The sequence below is a fragment of the Malaya genurostris genome, chromosome 1 (assembly GCF_030247185.1).
Source record: "Malaya genurostris strain Urasoe2022 chromosome 1, Malgen_1.1, whole genome shotgun sequence".
In the NCBI taxonomy this organism is placed as follows: Eukaryota; Metazoa; Arthropoda; class Insecta; order Diptera; family Culicidae; genus Malaya; species Malaya genurostris.
Window position 1 is genome coordinate 131,531,813 of NC_080570.1, and position 18,809 is coordinate 131,550,621.

Here is an 18,809-nt window from a genome sequence, read left to right on the forward strand (position 1 = left end):
CCGATGCAACTCGGCATAGTGAAAAATATATTATTCCTATGTGCATCGTTTTGGCGGTGATAAAGAGGCACACGAGCGCGCCATCAGCAGCTACCCCCTTCTGGTTGTCGACGGCCGACGGCGCAGAAGAGCACCGGTGAATATTCATTGACGCAGCAGGGTTGGCCCCAAAAAGGTCGTTGCACCGATCCCGACGACTACGACGACGACGACGACGACCACGACTGGCGTCCATCTTTCCGATACTGACTGGTTGGCTGACTGACTGACTACCGAAAGTAACAAATATAAGTCGAAAATGTGTGTAACACACAACGATTCCGCGAACGCTGGAACGGGTGGAACTAGCCAAGGTCGGCCCGAACGGGGTGCAATGGGTTTATTAGGGGGTTGGTTTGGTATTCGAGCCGATGTGCTGGCTGACTGGCGTGTATTCCTGCACACTTTCCATCTATCGCAGTCCACACACCGCAGCCGCACGGTTATCGCACTCGCTTATCGCAAAATGCAATCCAAATGCGTTTTCTTGATTTGCGTCTTTTTTTTTTGGTTCGTTTATACAATGTATGATAATGTTAATTTTGCAATGTTTTTTTTTCCTCTCTTTTTATTGCAGGTGAGGATCTCTAATGGCTGCGAGCGCAACTGCTGAAAGTAACGCTGCTGATTAAAGGTAACGACACGCTAAAAAAATATGCAATGGTTTGTTGAATTTTCCTACCCAGTTGGTAGACACTAAAATTGCGATCACTGAAGTGTAAGATTTGTGACGGGGTTGTTTGGCTACTGCCAGCTGTTTCTCGATAGTCTCGGGACTAGCTACTAATTGGTCCGAATCCCATATAAAGTCTCAAAAAAGAGCAATCGAAAAAAATGATTACCAAGAAATTCGGATATTTTCAATACTGAAAATCAAAGTAAAGTCTGGGCATTACATTCCTTTTGTGGAGTTTCGCCAATCTGTTTCAATAGATTTCGATCCTATCGACGCTAAGACTTCTTCCAGGTCGATGCTCTAACATCCGACAAATGGCTTGTAAGGCCAGCATCCTATGCGAAATTGAACCTCCAACCCGGGACGACACCCGTAGGAAATGGATAAACGTGTATTAGCTCTGTTTTTGCCAAGTTTGTTCATTCAACCTCCTCATCCAATTCTATGTAGCACTTGGGCCTCCTTTCTTGCAAAGTTTCATCCACTCTTTCTTCATATCCTTGTCGTTTTAAAGACCTTCCCTGCTTTTTACGGAGATTTTATTTCACAATCTTCCAGAACTTTTCTATTTGATGAAGTTCTGGCGAGTTTTGCGGACTTGCCTCCTTCGACACTAAAGCAACATCGTTGGCTGCGAACCACTCTATCACCGGTTCCGCATAGTGGCACGATACCAGATCCAACAAAAATAGACTGTCACTTTCGTGGGGCCGAAGGAAGACATTCGTGGGCTGGCGGGGCTGGCGGGTGCCTACGGAGACATTCTACTTCATATACTTAACCATTAACGGTGCCGGCCGTTATGTTCGGTTTGCTGATTTTGCCGCACCCACAGATCGCCTGCCATACTGCTACTGAATAAGTGTTGATTCCCGGTTCTCGGTTTAAAATTCAAGATTTAGTTCAAAAATTTTAGAACAGGAACTGAGTTCTGGACCTGAATTCGGGAATTAAATACCGAACCTGAATTTTGCAACTAAATTCTTATCGTTTTTCGTATATCATTTATCGATTATCGTTTTTCGTCTTTCGTCTTTCGTCTTTCGTCTTTCGTCTTTCGTCTTTCGTCTTTCGTCTTTCGTCTTTCGTCTTTCGTCTTTCGTCTTTCGTCTTTCGTCTTTCGTCTTTCGTCTTTCGTCTTTCGTCTTTCGTCTTTCGTCTTTCGTCTTTCGTCTTTCGTCTTTCGTCTTTCGTCTTTCGTCTTTCGTCTTTCGTCTTTCGTCTTTCGTCTTTCGTCTTTCGTCTTTCGTCTTTCGTCTTTCGTCTTTCGTCTTTCGTCTTTCGTCTTTCGTCTTTCGTCTTTCGTCTTTCGTCTTTCGTCTTTCGTCTTTCGTCTTTCGTCTTTCGTCTTTCGTCTTTCGTCTTTCGTCTTTCGTCTTTCGTCTTTCGTCTTTCGTCTTTCGTCTTTCGTCTTTCGTCTTTCGTCTTTCGTCTTTCGTCTTTCGTCTTTCGTCTTTCGTCTTTCGTCTTTCGTCTTTCGTCTTTCGTCTTTCGTCTTTCGTCTTTCGTCTTTCGTCTTTCGTCTTTCGTCTTTCGTCTTTCGTCTTTCGTCTTTCGTCTTTCGTCTTTCGTCTTTCGTCTTTCGTCTTTCGTCTTTCGTCTTTCGTCTTTCGTCTTTCGTCTTTCGTCTTTCGTCTTTCGTCTTTCGTCTTTCGTCTTTCGTCTTTCGTCTTTCGTCTTTCGTCTTTCGTCTTTCGTCTTTCGTCTTTCGTCTTTCGTCTTTCGTCTTTCGTCTTTCGTCTTTCGTCTTTCGTCTTTCGTCTTTCGTCTTTCGTCTTTCGTCTTTCGTCTTTCGTCTTTCGTCTTATATATATTTACTATATAAATATAGTTCCGGAACTCAGTTTTAATTTCAAGATTTTGGAACAGGAACTGAATTCTGGACCTGGATTCGGGAACTATATACCGATCCTGAATTTTGTAACTGAATTCTGAATTCTAGAAATTGGAATCCAAATCTAGAATACAGTTCTATAAAATTCAACAGAATCCAAGTCCAGAATTCAGTACATGAATTCAGTTTCAATTCAAGAATTCTACAGTTAGAATTGAAACCTGGACCTTGATTTCGAACCTGAATTCTGGATCTTGAATTTCAAAATTTGGTTCCATAATTCACTTCCAGGATTCTGGTCCAGAGTTCTGAAATAAGAACCAAACCCTGGATTTAGGAAACTTGCCGAATTCAATCCCGAAATTTGGAAACTAGAACTGAATTCTGGAATTGACTTGGGGAACTGAATTTTGTACCTGAATTCATGTACTAAAATCAGGCTCAGATTTGAATTCAGGTTTATAATTTAGCTCTAAAATACAGTTTCGAAAATTATTTCCATTTCAATACATGAATTTTGAAATTGAATTCTGGGTTTGTATTCCAGAACTAAAGTTCAAGTTCAGAGAAAAATCTTGATCCACAGTTCAGTTCCTGGATTTAGGTTCAGATTTTGATTCCAGAATTTTAGAACCGTAATTCAGACTCAGATTTAAATTCCGTGTCTAGAGTTCTGAAACTGGTATCTGAAACGGGAAGTGAATTTTGACACTGAATATTGGAACTATGCTCTTGTCTAATATTGAATTTTAGTTCTATAATACTTCATCTAAAAACGGGAACTGGATTCTGGTCCTGAAACTTGGACTGAATTTTGAACCATAACTTCGAAACTAGAATTCTGGTTTAGACCAATTAGAATTTTGGTCCGGAATTCAGTTCTTAAATTCCGATTCGGAGTTCTGAAAGATCCTAAATTCTAGATCTGAGTATTGGGACTTATTTGGAATGTTCAGACGGGACTTACCGTCGATAAACTCAGTTTGGGGTTTTGTTTGGCATCCGCGGTACAGCTTCCTGGCACGGGGCACGAACGAATTGATCTTTTTGGCCTCGTTCCGAATCCTAAGGTCATCTTTTTACGCTTACAAGGTTGCATTTCTTCGTTTTTATTTCACTGTCAGTTCGCTGAGGGGTCGTCTGGGGTGCCTTAAACGATTTTACCATACGGAGCACGGTCTAATTGTCGATTTCCACCTGTTTCACGATCCACAAGTGGGACTGGCCTGGATTTTCCACACCCGTACGAAAAATTTGATACTGAAGCATTCCTTACTTGGAAGTCACCTCGATAACCGCTTGACAGATTATAACGAGATTTTGCACATGGAAACGTTACACTCTAAACCAACTTTTACCCAAAGTTTTATCAATTTTTACCCAACCAATAAAAATTTGTATACAATAGAAAGCATTGTATATTTTTATTGCTTTAAACACATAAAACTATGTTGTAAGTTAACTGTTTTTAATGTGCATATCTAGCTTTTTTAGTGCTGATGTTATAGGCTCAAAACATACGAAAATGACGAAAAATAAATATCACTCTCAGCTCCGCATGCAAATTTTGAGAACGAGATCCATGTACAGTCAACGACAACATAAGTTTTTTTCGTTCATTTGCCATTTTAGTCATTTTCGGTTTTCAGTGAAAATCGTATACTGTATACATTCAACCGAAGCGTTGAGAATCGATGATGACAGAAAACGGTTCACAATGATTTTATGTTGGTAGTTCGTACCTATTGTTGTTTTGGTTTCCAAAAAAGGATCTAGAGTGTAAAAAGATTGATTTATCATATTTTAAGCTCTTTTCATAGCAAAACATCTAAGCTTTTCGTTATATCGAAGAAAAAAAATGAGAATTGGAATTCGAATGACTCTCCCAGCAGACGTTATTTTGGTTTCGGCTTGTGGTAGAGGAACGACGAGTGACGTTGGCATTGATACTGTCTTTTGTTGCAGTGACAGATGAAAATGTATTGTTTTCCTTCGTTTGTTTTGAATTTTATCATTCGGTACGAGACCGTTAAAAACTATTATGCGACTGTTGGGTTGGAATCATTTGTGGAAAATACGTGACAAATTTTGGCCTTTCTACAGAGTGCTATATTTTTAAATATACTTCGAAAACTTTTATTAAAAAAAACAGTCTTCTTCATTGAAGAATCAATGTATTCTTATTTAGTTCACCATTGATGATGTCAATTAGATATAACTATTAACTTACATGTTGTAAAAATGTCATTATTTCTGTGTAATATTCTAAATTTTATAAAAATGATGATCGAATGCAAATTTAAATAAGGATAATTGTTAGTATTCACTCTTAATATTGAAGCCAAAAAACTTTCGCGTTTCATCGTCATCAGCAACATCAACACTAGCACAAATCAATAGTTTATATCAGCAGAAATTACTAGCAATATCACTAAGTAGAAGGCAGTTTATTGTTAAAATATGAATTTAACCAAATTTTCGCATTGTTTAGGTGTTTGAGAACAACAAATAAAAATGAGCAATTATAAGTTTTGTTTGTTGTCCTGAGAATAACTAACTGAAATTAGAACACCAACCTATATCAATGCAAGTTATTCGTTTCAATGAAAGCAGGACTTATTTCTATTAGTTTTCACAGTGAAATATATTAGAAAAGCTTCGGTAAACAGTGCAGCCATCACCATCGTTATGGCATATATGGTGCAATTTTCCGCGTAATTTGTTGGAAGAGAATCCCAAAAGGTTACTGTTTATCGTTTATCATTTATCGTTTATCGTTTATCGTTTATCGTTTATCGTTTATCGTTTATCGTTTATCGTTTATCGTTTATCGTTTATCGTTTATCGTTTATCGCTTACCGTTTATCGTTTATCGTTTATCGTTTATCGTTTATCGCTTATCGTTTATCGTTTATCGTTTATCGTTTATCGTTTATCGTTTATCGTTTATCGTTTATCGCTTATCGTTTATCGTTTATCGTTTATCGTTTATCGTTTATCGTTTATCGTTTATCGTTTATCGTTTATCGTTTATCGTTTATCGTTTATCGTTTATCGTTTATCGTTTATCGTTTATCGTTTATCGTTTATCGTTTATCGTTTATCGTTTATCGTTTATCGTTTATCGTTTATCGTTTATCGTTTATCGTTTATCGTTTATCGTTTATCGTTTATCGTTTATCGTTTATCGTTTATCGTTTATCGTTTATCGTTTATCGTTTATCGTTTATCGTTTATCGTTTATCGTTTATCGTTTATCGTTTATCGTTTATCGTTTATCGTTTATCGTTTATCGTTTATCGTTTATCGTTTATCGTTTATCGCTTATCGTTTATCGTTTATCGCTTATCGTTTATCGTTTATCGTTTATCATTTATCGTTTATCGTTTATCGTTTATCGTTTATCGTTTATCGTTTATCGTTTATCGTTTATCGTTTATCGTTTATCGTTTATCATTTATCGTTTATCGTTTATCGTTTATCGTTTATCGTTTATCGTTTATCGTTTATCGTTTATCGTTTATCGTTTATCGTTTATCGTTTATCGTTTATCGTTTATCGTTTATCGTTTATCGTTTATCGTTTATCGTTTATCGTTTATCGTTTATCGTTTATCGTTTATCGTTTATCGTTTATCGTTTATCGTTTATCGTTTATCGTTTATCGTTTATCGTTTATCGTTTATCGTTTATCGTTTATCGTTTATCGTTTATCGTTTATGAATGTGAATAATTTCGGTATTTGTGCTTGAGCGCATAGATAGAAAACCTCAACGAGCTTCGCTTACGCGAAAATTATTTCCGTAAACCATTTCCTTTTTCGGAAGATTCACTGAGGTAAATCAGTAAATCAGCCCACAAAGAAAATTCCACTGAGATATGTTCAATTTTACTATCAACAACCCTGCCTCTTTCATTGTGAAACGGACCGGCAGGATTCTTGAGGTAATTCACCTGAAGAATGTTCGATGCCGACATACTGCACTTTTGCAAAAAATCGATATTAGGTCAAATAAAAATAGTCGATGCTTAATACAAGATATTAGATATTGAAAAAAAATCTCATTTTTTTGGATTTACTTCGGGTAATCATAATAATTGGACCAGAAAATTTCGAATTATATTTTCAAATACAATATAAGGCTCTGAAAATTATCGCAAAAATAATTTTGAAATTTTTCAAATTACTTCAAACTACTTTTGAAGTTGTCTCAATGCAACTGATGTTGACTAAAAACTATTATGTTTTAAAATTTCTCAGATTGGGAACTGGAATTGAGAAGACATTTATTTTTACGGTATACTTTGGAACGAGGGATTTGATTAGAGTTAGGTAAGGAACTGTATGTACATTTCACTGTTAGTTTTCTATAGCTGGATATTTTGCACATTCGTTAGATCTTTAAACTATTATCAACAAATCGATCGTTAGATATCATGAATACATGCTCGCGATGCCTGATGCGTTTGGTTCATTGCTAAACATAAAATCATCTAATTGTTTACAGCACCACCCTGTTATTTGTTTCGGTCCTACCAATAGGTGACTTATGGCTGTATAGAACAAAACGCGGAAGCTAACTGAAAATATGTGAATATGAAAAGTTTCTCTTGATTTGAAATGTTGTTAGTGATTGAAATCCTGCTCCAGAATTCGGTTCCAAAGTTCAGATTCAGCACACAATTTCGAAATTCAGAACTCAGTTTTGAACTCTAGAACTGAATTTTTGGATTCTAGACGAACATTCTGGTACAAAATCTTAGAACAGAATTCTTAACTCAAATTCTCGATAAGGATTCTGAAACTGAATTCTTAACTTGGACTCTGAAACTGAGGATCCTGGAGCTGAGTTCATTAGAAACTGAACTTTGGAACTGAATTCAGATCTTAGGCTAAAAATTCAGCTACGAAATCTGATTTCAGAAATCAAAATCTAGTTTCTTCAATTCAAGTTCAGAGTTCGGTTCCAAAATATGATTTCATAGTTTCAGTTCCGAGTTCCAGGTACAGAGTATTGGTTTTGTGCAACGCTTTTGTGCAATTTCATTGTAATAGATATAAGTAAATGTAAAGCAAGTGATACAAATTCGATTGAACAGAACTAGTAATTCGATGTTCATACTGTTAAAGAAGAAGCACATCTCAGGAGAATTACCGAAGTAGCTAACGAGTTGAGTTATTCAGAAACATTTAATAAATTAAATTGTTTTTTAATTGTTTGCTGTATCAACATCTATCGATTAAGGTTCTGCCAATGAAACATCCAGCGTTCTGAGACAAAATTTTAGCCCCCAACACCAATCAGCGCCTCGATGGTTCACAAATCAACTCAACGAGCTTATGCGCATTCAACTTGACCGTCCGAACACGCTTTAATCTCGTTAATCCGAATTTTACGACCCGTTCAATCCCACGCATTTCGCAAACAACGATCGGTTTGCACCAACCGAAGCTGCATCAGCAACCAGCAACAACAGGTGGTCTCCGTGACGGGCCCGCAGTAGCACGCAGAATTTGTCGTCTTTCTTCGTTTCCCTTCCCCGGCGGGGGTTTCAGTGACCCTCCCCCCCCAAGCTCGAACCGATCGAACATTCAAACTCGCAGTTTGTCCACACAAGTGATATCGGACTTGTAATTATTATCATTTTTATTATCATCGCTGCAATAACGATAATAATTATACGCTGCACTGTTGGTGCACCGATGCCACCTTCCGCTGGGCTGTCGGTCAACACAAGAAGCGGCAAGCCGAGAGCAGCAGCGGAGCAATTTTGCCACCTTGTCGGGGATGATTTCTGACGCACGCTGGAATTTGGAGCACTCGCGGATGTGGCCACGGTGACAGCATGAGTTGTGGTCGCCGCGGGGTGACATTCGCTAGTCCCGTTGGAATGTCTCGAGTGCCGTAAATTAGCGTTCGGATTCACGCATGTGGCTGCAATAATACACGATATAATTTTTTTTCTACGGGTTGTGGGATGCAGTATAAACCTGACAGTGAGTTTTGAAATGTTTTCAGTATCGGTTGATCAAATTAAATTGTTTATTACGCTTTCGAGCTGTTACGAAAATCACAGAAAATCACTTCATCATGTGACTAAAGCGTTCGAAAGCGACTGCTGAGCTCATCAATAATCCCGTAATAATTTCACGGTAAAGCTTTGTTAACACGTGACTATTTAATAGAATAAAACACATGCCTAGTTCCGTTTTGAAGCTAATGATGATCATACTATTTAAACCGGTTATTTAATTATTTTCTAATTAATTCTCTTGCTGCATTTATATTTTCTACATCGTTATAGAATAAAACTTCCAGAAAGGTTTCCAGAACAATGTATAAAACTAGAAATCAGGTATTTCGTAGCTAAGGACACGAATGGAACTAACATTTTCCCGTTGGGTCCGTCGCACCCAGAACAAACTTGATTATTGTGCATCTGAAGCTTGATTGACCTACGATAAAAATATTACGAGAATCATAAACCAAAGATTCATAAGAGTTTTTTTTTATTTCAATTTAAAGTTTCCTCTGTCGAAAATGTTTGTGCTTTCTTTTTTTCATTTTCCGACGTTTCGGCCGCTTTTAAAATTATTTGTCAGACCGTAGTTGCCATTCTCTGAGGTGTACTCATAGCTGGACTAGATAAATAACAATAATGATTGAGAAAATTCGTTATTCTCAGTCTTGCAGGAACTTTTATAATGCAAATGTAAAGTAGAAATGAGTTATCATACGGCTAATAAAAGATTATCTGTGTATAATATGTTAGCCGAATTCATAATGCTGAAATAAAGTGTATAATTCTTCTTTGTCGACACCAAGTAGCTTCAATTTGTGGAGCTTCCTCGTAGTGGACGACAACTAATCTCAGCTCAAAAAATAATAATAATAATCTAGCCAAATATGACTAAAAGAAAGTCTAACGTAACAATAAATATAATAGAAAAGTGCTGAAATGTTTGTATTTTCCTGATGTGCAAATAATCGTTATTAGAAATGGCGAGTGGGTAGTGTCAGAGACATAGCTGGATGTCGTGAATACGAAAACAACTGACATGTTCCTTAAGACTTTTGAATATCAATTAGTTGATCGATTGTATGAATTATGCAAGCATTCCCCTTTTTCACATTTTTCGCAAAAACAAAGAAGGCTTCACTTGATCTCGGTTACTGTGAAATTCACACAGCGAAAAGTGCACAAATCTAATCAAACTGTTCTAGATTTGCACTAAACTGAGGATATTTACCTTCGATTTGCAAAGAAGAAATCCCAATAGTTCTTTAGAAAACTGTTAGAGCCATTAGAACGGCTGATTTTGTGTGATGCTCTCCACCGTTGTCCTTTTTTCGTTGCTTTTTAACCAACGCAAACGACTGGCAGCTGTGAAGTAATCGCTCTTGTCTGAAGCGAAACTAGCTTTGCAAACGACACACAATACATCTGCTCGCAGTGGCGATAGAATCCAAACTGATCCAATTTTTGTTAAGAGGTTTCATTTTACGTGATTTCGTTTGTAGCTTTTTCATTTTTCGGTCCTTTTCGGGTTTTAATGTCGATTATCTCATTTCGGATTTGCATTTCATTGAAAGGAACTATCGGAATGTTGTACGGGATTCATTCCTGCCTTTCAGAAGGACCAAATACAGCAGCAGATATTTTGTTCTCTTCCTCAGAACGCGTTCTGATTGGCTGGTGTTGACAGGTTTTTCAATAGTGTACTATTGCAATACTTCAATGCTGTTGCTATACACGTTTGAGTTGAAAAATTTCGGTTCTATTGGTATTTAGATTATATAAATCCTTTCACAGATCACTGAGCTATGAGCTTTAAAAATACGAGAAAGGCAAACGCACCTTATGAAATATACTCTTTGATACTCGTTTATACAAAACATTTCAGAAAAGTTCAATTTCGAATTATTTGAGATTATGTCACACAACTGAAAATTTTATCAGAAAATTGTGATCATATTTCATGGCATGTAGCAAGAATTATGTTGATTCGTTAGATACAACAAGAGATATTCACGATCAAAAACTTATCACTCCCTCAGAGGGTAAATTTCGAAAAGGCGCCCCATAGTAAAGTAGGTCGTATTCACGACAATATAGCGGAATCTCAGTGGAAATGAATTCCTTTTAAGGGATCCACAATGATACAGACTAACAAACATTTCTACAAGAATGAATTACTGTTGACAGTTTCTGAAACAAGAAATATATTAAGGAACTAATATAAATATCAATCAATTCTTATATATGCACTGCGGAAGCATGCGAGGCAGATATAAAACCACCAAGTCGTATGTTTGCTTTATATTTGTTCATATAACGCATATAGAACATGATTGGCGGCAGTTAAGATGTTATGAAACATCAGCATTTCATATTGAAAAAGTTGAAAAAATAACTTGGAATATGTGAAGAAAATATGTGATACGAATTTTAAGTAAATTGAACAGAACATATTTTTCGTTTCATTACAAATGTGAAGCATTTTTTCGGATCGAATATTTAATTTTGCGCATTTTTTAATCAGTATATACACATTTTTTGGAGTTGATCCTGTACATATTCTGCTATTTGCTTTATGTAAGTGAATGTCGGTAATATAGATTACTTCTGTATTACCAACGTCTATTGCATTAGAAGAACATAATAAATTTCTATGCACTGTTATCGGTAATGTTTGATTGCGTTAAGATATAGCTTAAAATGCCAATGTATAGCATGACAAAACGCTGTTGTAAGATCATGTTTCACTAAATTTAATGCACGCTGCTTTGAAGCATTGTCCCGGGTTGTCGGTTCAATGCATAGGACCCTGGTCTTACAAGCCGGTTGTCGTATGTTCGAGCCCCGACCTGGAAGGATTCTTAGTGTCAATAGGATCCATAGTACTAGCCATGCAATCATTCTGTACACTAAGAATCGGCTGTGAAGTCTGTTGAAACAGAAAGACCAAATACCACGAAAGGAATGTAATGCCAAGATTTTCCTTTTTGCTTTGAAGCATGTTGAATTAATGCAATTAATTAATGTGATTCTACATTCTACATACATGCGGTTACTTGGGTAGATTACCTCAGCCGACACATTCCACTTAAAGTGTTATACATAGGATGGAACAAGTGGTAGCAGAATGACACCAAGAAAGAAGTTTAGAAAAAGTTCGCTCCCATTATAATTGTAGATCAAGCTACCATATGTGGCTGATCATTGTCGTGATGAAAAAGGTTTAGGCTTGTTGTTATTCTTCAACACCAGCATTAATGTTTTAATTAAACATTTTGGGGGTTTTAGTTACGTACAGCTGTAACTGATTTGTCCAAAATGCACATAACAAGCTTTAATTTCTTTTTTCGATTCACCAGTTCAGTGGCAGTTCAAATTAATCTGTCATCCTCATCTAGCAGTTTAATTTAAACCGCTAAGCATACATGTTTGATTTTGCGTTCGGATCTTTCTCCATCAGTTAATGGTCGTGGAAAAAATTATATAACTTGACGCGAATCGAAACGTTTTGAAAACCGTAGAAACATTTTGCATACCTTAGATATGATTATATGGAGGCTGGATGTAGCAAGTGCCTTTAAAAAGAGGGGTTGAATGCTTGTAACAGCATAACTCCGAAACTACCGCACGGATTGCCACTAAACTTGGCACAGATACTTCTAGCTCTTCAGAGATGGTCATAAGGGTATTTTTATAGGAGAAGGAGCGTAGCAAATGTCATCAACATGGGGGGTCATGAAAAAATTCATATCATTTGACAAAAATCGATATTTTTTGAAGACCTTAGAAACATTTTCCATACCTTTGCATACCTATGATTATATGGGGGATGGGTTTGGCAAGTGTTTTCAAAAGGGGGGGGGGGATGTAATATTTTTAACGGTATTACTGAGAAACTACTGAACGGATTGCTATCAAACTTGCCACAGATACTTCTTGCTGGACATTTTCAGGGGGGAGAGTATGTAGCAAGTGTCCTCATCATAGGGAGGGAAGAGGTGGTAATAACGAAATTTATCTAATTAGAAGAGAAATGATACTTTTTGTAGAACATACATACTTTTTGAAAAACTCAAATATGATTTTATGGGTATTTGTGGATGTAGTAAGTGCCTCTGAAAGGGGGGGTAATTTTTTTGTAACTGCATAGTTTCGGAAATACTGAATGGATTGCTATCAAACTTGGCACTAAAACTTCTTGCTCAAAGATGATAATTAAGGGTATTTTCTGGGGGGAGAGTGTGTAATAAATGTCTTTAAAATGGGAGGGGGCAATGATGAAATTTTTATAATTTAAAGAGAATCGATGATTTTTGATGATCCTCCATACTTTTTGAAAAACTCAAATATGGTCTTAAGGGTATTTGAAGGGGGTTAAAATAATGAGTGCCTCTAGAAAAAAAGGTTTAATGTGAAGTCGATAGAACTATCCAAAAAACGATACTAAGTTATAAGGGTACTTTTTTATTTTTCTAGACCAGCTTAGATATTAATTGCAAAGGTGATCAAAAGGATGAAATTTGTAGAAAGTACGTTTAAAAAGGGTGTTTATAATTATTTTTTCATCTGTCAACAAACAAGGGGGGGAGGTCAGATTTAGACGGCAAGGAGGGGGTTTTGAAAATCAATTTTTATCTGCCATTTTTTTTGTAAAACAAGAGAGGGACAAGAATTTCAAGGTAGTGCTAGATAGTATTGCAATTGAAAATTTGAATGCAACGCTAAATTTTTTCACATGTATAAAAGGTGGGAATCGATAGTTTATGACGAGCTCAGATACTTTCGCCACTACTCAGGGGTGCTTCTAAGAATAACCATTGAGAAGATCTGTAGTAAATTCACACACTAAAGCAAGTGTCCCAAAAATGGAAAGTGTCAGGTAAAATTGATCGGATTTTACGAGAATGCCGTGAATCTGAGATGGGGCATTGGCCGTGCGCACTCTGAACATGTACGGAGTATAGTTTTGACCGTGTTTTACTACTTTCAGAGTATTTCGATAGGCAGGACAATCAGCTAGTAAACTAATAAGACTTTTCTTTATCGAGTGTACGAAATCGCACACAGCGTGCTTCGTTCGTAGAAGCGGTGTTGTGTTTTCTTCTCATACCGGAGAGTTTGATAAGACAGTTTGAAATTTTGGATACTCATCATCTTATAATTTCGGAGCAGTTTTATATGATATCATAAGAAGTTATGTATGGAACTCAAGAGTTTTTGTATGAAATCATAAGACCTTTCATTTAAAACTAAGTTTGAAAGCCATCGCTGAGAAAAGTGAGTTCGTTCCATTTTACAGTTTGTGACCACTATTTCCGGTGCATCCAGAATCGGAAGCCGGGGACTGGTATATCCGGAATGAATTCGTTTGGTCGTCAACTGACAAGGCCTGACTAGGCCTGCAACCCCAACTCCTGCTCTGTATAATTGCTTGAAATGTTCAGCCCTCTTGAATCTGAGATTTCGGAAGCGGAAGTTAGACCCAAATGAAATTCAGAAGTTTTGTATGGGACCATAAGATCATTCATTTGAATCTAAGTTCGTGAAAATCGGTAACGCCATCTCTGAGCAAAGTGAGTAGGTAATTGGAAGTTGGATTTTTACACTATTCCACCTATAACTCCGGAACCGGAAGTCGGATCGAGATGAAATTCCGGAATTTTCTATGGGTGGTCCCACAAAACCTTTCATTGGAATCTAATTTTGTGAAAATCGACTCAGCCATCTCCGAGGAAAGTTAGTTATCACCATTTCGAACAAAAGCACTAGTTTGCTGATTTCGTAATACTAACTATACAATGATCTCTATAAATTGGAAATCAATTGCGCTCATTTAGCAGAGATATGTGAATGTGCCATAACGCGAGTATCATCTATTAAAATAATTGTTAGTTCCAATTTGATCCAAAATAAGATTTCATCGAAACAAAAATCTACTAAACCATCTCAAGCAGAAACATTTCAATCGAGCACCAAGAACGGTCAGACGAGGCCTTTTTTATTAAGTGGTTAGGCCATGATGCGCGTCAAAAAATAGGGCCATTTCAAAAGTTTCAGAATAACAAAGTGATAAAAATTTAAAATAACTGCACTAACTTTTCTCAGAGATGGTTGAACCGATTCTCCGACTTCCGAAACTACAGGATGATTAGAGTGAAAATTACAATTTCAAAAAATTTCCTCACTTTTTCTTAGAGATGGCGTGAGCGATTTTACCAAACTTAGGCTCAAAATTTGAGTGGCAAAACAAAAAAATTTAAACTGGCCTTGAAACTAATTCATTCGGTGGAAATTATCAGTAGGCAATTAAACAAACCGATTTCGGCTATTTTGGTTCCAGGGTTCCGATTTTAGAAGCACCGGAAATAGTGGAAATATATTCCAAAATGAAAGGTCTAGTAGTCCCATCTTCGAATCCGACATTCCGGGTCGCGGAATCACAGGGTGAAGATTGTTAAAATATTTATACCGCCGCTTAAAGCGGCGAGTAAAAGACGTAAAATAAATTCTACTCTTGCCTCAAAACTATTCTAATCCATATTCATTGTCAGTAGGAGACTAAACAAATAAATGTCGGCTTTTCTGATTCCCGGTTTCCGATTAACGACCGGAGATTGTGATCATAAACTCAAAAAACGGATCCCAGTCACTTTTTCTTGAACCGACTTCGATTATACCGGCTCCCGGATTACGGTTTCGGAAGTACCTGCAATAGTGAAATTCAATTCGTTTTCTCAGAGATGGTCTTACCGATCTGAAAATTGTATTGTACTAGTTTTAAGGGACAAGCCTTTTTGTTTTTCAAGAATCAAAGAAAATTATTTTGCGAAAATTTACATATTTATATTTGAGAGTATGAGAAATATGAGAAAGGCATTTTTTTCTGCAGATTAAATTTTTGGTATGAAAAATATTATAGTTCTGGGTTGACAGCTCAAACCATTGGTCGCTGGTCTTGCTAGCGAAATGTCCAATATTCGAGACCCGATCTAGAGAAATACTTAGTGTGAATACAAACGTAGCACTAGCCAAAAAAAAAACGTTCAATTCTTTGGGATCGAAATGTTGGTCGATTAATTGGACATATTTGATGTTTAACGTGGCTGATGATATTGTTCTTGATGACAAATTCAGTAGAATTACACTGCACTGAATAAGATTCCCAGGTAACCAGTAAGCACTAATAATGGCATTGAAATAGCCTTTCATGAGCACCAAAAATGCTTATAGCTCTATATCTGCAATCTGGAAGCTCATCTGTAGTAAATCAATCAGAATCAGAAGCTTTCAGAATGCACACCAGCCATAAATAGGCATTATCTATGCATAGCCGTATGTTTTGCCAAAGTCGGCCTTAATTCAGTCTCAAGTGCGATTGAAATGCCAATAAGTGATTATTTTCTGTCATAATGCGGCATTAGTATGTGCTTATTGGTTACCGGGGTTGTTTCATTCACAGCTCGAGTTGTTTTCCGTGAATCAAGTAATAATTTTGGATTTGACTTGCACTGATCAAATGGGAAATTTTGATCTAACGTATTCCTTGTCGGTAACTATAACAGTATGTTTTAATGTGTTTTCTTTTCCCCTGGCCGGAGATCAATAAATATGATATATAAAAATTTCAATTTTTTTTTAATTCACCAGTAAAGGAAAGTCAATCAATTGACTTGAATCGGCTACTAGATTTCTATCAGGTTTGCGATTGTGTAGGCATTTTGCTCGACGAAATTGTTGTAGATACGTTTAATTCAAATTTAGATATTAGGGGTATACATGAGTTCGTGTCGTTTTTCTCAAACTTTAAGGTTACAAAACCAATATTGAAAGTAAACGTTCAATCGTTGGCCATTACACTTAAACCTCCGTTTACGTGAACTTTTTTATGTTACCTCTTTTTGCGTAACTCTTTTTACGAACCAAATCCCAAATAACGTAAACTTTTTTTACGAACCTACTTCATAAAAAGAGGTTTTTGCATACAAGGAAAATCATTTCCGGCTCATTTACCTTATGATCAAAAAAGAAACGGAATTTTATTAAAAAACGTGCTTAATCCACCTATCAGTGAGATGATACCTTTTTTATCAATCCGCATGTGTTTTTTTCATGAATATTCTTCGGTTTTCATGACATTATTTTAATGACCGTCGTTTTAAGCTGCAATTTGACATTTTAATCACTCATTAGTCTATCTAAAAAGGTTACAATCGATTAAACTTTTCATGATATGTCGAAGTGAGTTCCACTTTAGAATTTACGGTAATTTAAGGTACTTCCAGAGCCGGTATTCAGGAACCAGCATAAACCAAACCGATTCGTAGGCCATATGACGAATAAATTGCAATAGTTTTGAGTCCAACTTTCAAGCTTTTCGGGATTATCATCTTCTATATCGGATTGAATTTTTAAAATTCATCCTCCTGTAATTCCAGAATCGGAAGTCAGCATTGAATAAAATTAACTAATTTTGTGTGGGACTATAAGTTTATTTTAATTTGAATTTTTTTCTGAAATTCGATTTGGCTTTATTTGAGAAAACGATTGAGCTTTGAAAAACGATTTGATACTGGAGCCGGAATTCGAAAATCGGTGTAGCCGAAGTCAGACAAATTCACCTGATTAGTTTACATTTGTTTCAATATGTTTAAAAATCAGTATAGACATCTTTGAGAAATCGTAGTACGAGTTAAATTGTTGGGTGCCTTCCGAATCGAAAACTGAATACCACTAAAACTGAAATAAGTTTATTTGGTTGTCGACTATTCAAATCAGCAAATCTTAGATGATTCTTAGATATCATTTGAATCTTAGATCGGTTCAGCCATCTACGAGGAAAATAATTTTAATTTCATTTCACATATCATCCTGTAGTTCCGGAACCAGAAGTCGGATTCAAACATAATTCAGGAACCTTGTTTAGGAGCATACGAATTTTCATATGAATCTGAGTTTGTAGAAAACGGTTGAGTCATCTTCGAAAATAAGGTAAAAAATTGAGTGAAATTATTTGTCACATACGCATTTGCTGATCTCGACGAACTGATTCAAATGGTATATGAGTGTTTTGTTCTTCCAGCATTTATTGCTGTAAGCAGTTTAAATCAATATAATTATGAAATTGTTCAGAATTCGGAAGTACTGCCATCTTTCCAATATGTCATATTCGAACGATTATGTTGCCAAAAACGAACCGTGCTAAAATTGGTCCGAGGCAAAATGTCATGAAAAATAATGCTGTTCACAGTCTTTTTGGTACTTAGAAACTATTGTATGTAACAGTATAAAAAATCGTGTTTTACGTAGCTCTCAAGCCTTTCTTTGCCATACAGCGCTCAGAACTTCTACTGCTGGAATATGGGGGAAAAGTCGCTTACACAAAAAATTCGATATCTCCGTTAAAAATGGACGGATTTTAACAATCTATGGCTTGTTGGATAGCTATTACCGTGCGGAATCTAAGTCTGAAAACATATTCTGTTTTCAAGGTCAATTGTGACAGATACTGTCAAAAAACTGAAAATTTTGACATAAAATTTCGTATAACTCAAAAAGTAAACATCTGATCTCAAATCCATTCAATAGCGTTCTGGGTGACGGGGAGACCTTTCATTTGCGACTAGTTTGATCAAAATCGGTCCAGCCATCTCTGAGATCTCGACCTCTTAGTTGACAACACACATACAGACACACACACATACACACACACACACACACACACACACACACACACAGACATTTGCTCAGTTCGTCGAGCTGAATCGATTGGTATATGATATTCGGCCCTCCGGGCCTTGGAAAATTTTTCGAAAGTTTGAGCGAAATCTATACCTATTTTTTATATATATAAAAAAAGGTAAAACGCAAAATTTCAATTTTTAATAAATTTCTTTATTATCGCCTTCAAAGTACTCTCCTCCTGCGGCAATACATGCATGCCAACGCTTGATCCAATTTTTCATACAAGTTTTATAGGCCGCCGAAGGTATGACCTTTAGTTCAAGCAGCGAATTCTCTTTTATGGTCTCTATGGTCTCAAAACGCGTTCCCCGCAATGGCAATTTGAGTCTGGGGAAGAGGAAAGAGTCACACGGGGCCATATCTGGAGAGTACGGTGCTTGGTTGATGATATGGGTTGAGTTTTTGGCCAAAAACTGCGACACAACCAACGCTATGTGAGCCGGCGCATTCAGCTTTTTTGGCACCAGCCGAGAAGCGACGCGTTTCAAACCCAAAACAT

General features: G+C 36.6%; 1 protein-coding gene across 17 annotated transcripts in view; it reads left to right on the forward strand.

Annotated features, from left to right (window-relative positions):
• LOC131425800 (protein tramtrack, beta isoform) overlaps positions 1 to 18,809 on the forward strand; it is a 522,944-nt gene that overhangs the window by 143,944 nt on the left and 360,191 nt on the right. For 2 of the 17 annotated variants that reach the window (XM_058587969.1, XM_058587972.1), the window contains exon 3: positions 617 to 673. The exons of the other annotated variants lie outside the window; for them this stretch is intronic. The gene's annotated coding sequence lies outside the window, so the exon portion shown is untranslated. The remainder of the gene's footprint in view (positions 1 to 616; positions 674 to 18,809) is intronic. 17 annotated transcript variants of the gene reach the window in all.